This window comes from Neofelis nebulosa, chromosome 5 (genome assembly GCF_028018385.1).
Source record: "Neofelis nebulosa isolate mNeoNeb1 chromosome 5, mNeoNeb1.pri, whole genome shotgun sequence".
Lineage (NCBI taxonomy): Eukaryota > Metazoa > Chordata > Mammalia > Carnivora > Felidae > Neofelis > Neofelis nebulosa.
This window is the reverse complement of record NC_080786.1, coordinates 158,781,469-158,785,138: the sequence shown is the minus strand read 5'-3', so window position 1 is coordinate 158,785,138 and position 3,670 is coordinate 158,781,469. Positions and strand designations below refer to the sequence as shown.

The window sequence follows — 3,670 nt, the reverse complement described above, 5'->3', positions numbered from 1 at the left end:
CTAATCTCTAATCCATTGTGATCTCAATATCAAAGGACAAACAGTCTATTTCAAGCGACCACAAAGTACGAAAATGAATCTGTCCCGTCTGAAAAGTCGGTGCAGACCCAAAGGTATCTCTTGAGAGATTCCACTTGTAGGAAACCTCCAGAGTAGGTAACGGAACACGAAGAGAAAGCGGACTGGGGGATCCCAGGGCCTGGCAGGGGCACGAATGGGGAGGGCGGGCTCCGGGTACACGGTGTCCCTCGGGGGCTGAGATACTCTGCACCAATATTCTGTGGCGTGGCTCACAGCATTGTGAGTGTACCCAGTGCGCAGGAATTGTACAACGTAAAGTAAATAAAAATTTTATTGAAGATTAATATGGATTATAAACCAACAGTGATGAAATAAAATCACAGCTAAAAAGAAGAGGAGAGAAAGGATAAGGGAGAAGTGGAAGAGACATTGTGGTAGGGTGTCAGGGTCGGGGATTGGAACAACAATTAGAAATAAAATAAACACCCCGTGTAGGCCCTCAGGCCCTTGATCAGTGGCTGGCATCCATGTGGGAGCAAGGGCGGTGGCAGGGGCAGGGAGAAGGGCGGTGGCAGGGGCGGGGGCAGGGGCAGGGAGAAGGGCTGTGCTAGGGACAGGGAGAAGGGCGGTGGCAGGGGCGGGGGCAGGGGCAGGGAGAAGAGCGGTGGCAGGAACGGTGTTGGGAGCAGGAGCAGGAACAGTGGAAGCAGCAGGAGCAGAAGCAGGACCCAGCTGACTCTGCTCAGGTGCCTGCCGTCCCTGCACCCGTCCCAGGTCACCTGCTGGCTCCCGGGCCCCTGCAGGAGTCGCTCCAGACACCACCCCTGCCTGCAGAGCCGCCGAGGCCCCCGAGGCTGTTGGGTCGGGCTCTGGAGCCGCACCGGCTTCTGATCCTGCCCCGGACTCTTGAGAAGGAAACAGAGTGATGGTTGCAGTGGCTCCAAGGGCTCAGGGTGACAGGAGAGAAGGTCCCCCCGCGCCAGCCTCTCCAGGGGCCTTTGCAGACACACCACACACCCCAGAGCCTCCCCGAGAAGCCGCGGCCAGGAACCCCCACCAGGACCTCTGCCCCCTGGGGTCCGCAGCCCCGGGGGCTCTCAGTCCCTGCTCCTGGCCCCACACCAGCCCCCGGGGGCTCCTCCCTGGGTGGCCCAGCACCGCTTGGGGCCCCGTGCGTGCACCCCCACCCACCACCCCCAGCCTTCTCACCCTCGGGCTCGGGCTCCAGGGGCTCCGGGTCCTGGGCCCAGGACCGCTGAGCCAGGACCCTGTGGAAGGGCCCGGGCGGTGAGGGGGGCCCTCCCAGGCCATCTCCAGGCCCTGCTTCCGGAGACCTCCGTGCGGCCACTCTCTCCCCGGGTCCAGGGTGGCCCTCCTGGGCGACGGGGCACACGCACACCTCTGTAGGGCAGGTGAATCGGGATTCCGACAGTCGCCTCCCGATTTCATCCGTTGATTTCTGTAAAGACAGTGACCCGCGGCCGGGCCCGGAGGCATCACAGCCCCGCCCGGCCATCCTCAGTGTCCTTCCGCCCTCTCCCCCTGTGGCTCCCAGATCCGACACAGACCTGAGTGTGCACAGCCCTGTGCCCGGGACACAGTGACATCCACCTGCAGGGCTCGGGATGAATCTTGGGGACAAGAGGGCCACCCCAGCACACCCTGTCCCTCCCAGCCAGCCTTGACCTGGGGTGTGAGCATGGCCCGCCCACCAGGCATCTGACCCCTTCATCAGCCTGCACCTGCTCACGTGGGCCCTCCACACACACACACACACACACACACACACACGGGAGGGGCCGTGGGGTCGCACAAGTCAGATCAGAGCGGTGTCGGGATGGACCGGCTGTCTCTGGGGCTCCCTGGGTTACCTTTGGCTCCCTGCGAGCTAGAGACCTGAGGCGTCCTGTGCACGACCTGACTCACTGTCTCCAGGGTCGGGGAGCGTCGCGGCCAGGGGCTCCCCTGAGCCAGCAACCGCGGAACACGGGCACACAACAGGAGAACATGTTCGTCAGGCACAGATGTCCCAGCGAATGAGCCCAGTCGGCCGCTGTCTCCACAATGTGAGTGCCTGGTGACCCGGGTTCTGACTTCACTTGGGCTTTGTGACCAGAGAGGTGAGGTCACTGCCTGGGGTCCCCTTACCCGGCTTCCTCCTCCTACAAGAGCCCCTCCCAGGATGCGGAGGGCTCCCCTCCACCCCATGCCCTGTCCCTACTGTGACACCAACACAGCCCAGACACATCCCCTCGAGGCCTGGTGCAGCCAGTGTGGCAGCTCTGGGGACACAGAGCTGGGTTCAGACCTGGGTTTTCCTCCTGACCAGTGCCGGGACCCCGCACAGACCCTGTGCCTCGCGGGGCCCCCCGGTCTCCCCGTCTGCACAGTGGGGTCCTTCTGGCATCCACTTCTAGGGACACCGTCAGGGAGACACCTGTAGACTCGTCCCGTGCCTGCTATCCCGTGAGGCTCGTGGGCACACGTGGCCGTGGAAGGATGAGGAAGGGGTGGGCCTGGCGTGGAACACACTTACGCGGGGCCTGAGTCTGCTCCGGGTCCAGGCACAGCCACCCCTCCTGCCTGGGTCCCAGGCCCGGGGGAAGGTGGAGGTGAGCTCGTTCAGACCCTGTGTCCACCCGACACGCCCCTCCAGGGGCTCCAGTACATTTGGGCCCGGGTCCCAGCGCCTGGGCTGTGGCTCCCAGCCTTCCCGAATCCTGGTCACACATCCCTGTGTCACCCCCTCCCCTTCCGGGTGGACGGCCCGTGTGACCGCGTTCTAAGGGCTAGAATAGGATGACGGGGTGTCACTTCCAGGCCGATTCATGGAATTTCTGGTTTCCTCTCTCCGGGGTCCATTCTCTGCGTCTGCCTCGGACTCTGTCTATCTCTGTGTGTCTCACAGGAGCAGGGCCTGTGGGCTCAGGGTCCAGGTGACGACCCTCAGAAGCTTCCTTGTGGCCCCTGTCCCTCCCCCGGCCTGGGGCTCAGCTCCCTCACGAGGCCTCCTCACCCAGGCAGGGCACTGCCTGGGGAACCACTTCCTAATGAGGACCCGAGGCTCCAACAAGGAGGGCCTTGACCTCGGTCTCCACACCAGGGTCCACTGCTCGACCACGTTCTGCAAACCCAGGACTTCGGTCCTCCAAGTCCCCAGGCTGCCCTCTGCTCAGAAGGACCTTGAGGGAGTAGGAAGCATTTTCCCAGGAGGGGAGAACAGAGGGTCAGGGATGAAGATCTCGGGACACAGACTCGTCTGTGAGCCTGTGGGACCCTGGGGACACTGTCTACGCAGCCCAATTTATGGAGGAGGAAGCTGAGTCCTTCTGTGCCATAGCCCCATCCACACTTCCTACTTCCAGGTGTCCAGTGTGGTGGACACAGGACCCCAGACCCCGTCCTCCCCTAGTTCCCACCAATGTCCCCGGACATCTTGGGGACCCCCGGCCCTCAGCCGGCACATCTCCCCTCTCCATGCTCTGTGTCCTGGGCTATTGCCAGGAATCCTGATGTCCCTGCCCATGGCCCCACTGCCTCCAGCCTTTCTCTTCTTTCCCCCATGTTACCCACCCCCTCCCAGTGTGGACTCCCCTCTGATCCCCAGTGGGGCAGTCAGAGTGTGTGTGTGTGTGTGTGTGTGTGTGTG

At 62.9% G+C, this 3,670-nt stretch overlaps 1 long non-coding RNA gene across 1 annotated transcript; it reads right to left on the bottom strand.

Moving 5' to 3' along the window:
* Positions 1–334: 334 nt before the first annotated feature.
* LOC131512977 (uncharacterized) lies at positions 335–2,292 on the bottom strand. The gene is made up of 3 exons (XR_009262417.1): positions 1,893–2,292; positions 1,231–1,480; positions 335–926 (listed from the first exon to the last, which is right to left on the bottom strand). It is a non-coding gene; the product is annotated as an uncharacterized LOC131512977 (long non-coding RNA).
* Positions 2,293–3,670: the final 1,378 nt, after the last annotated feature.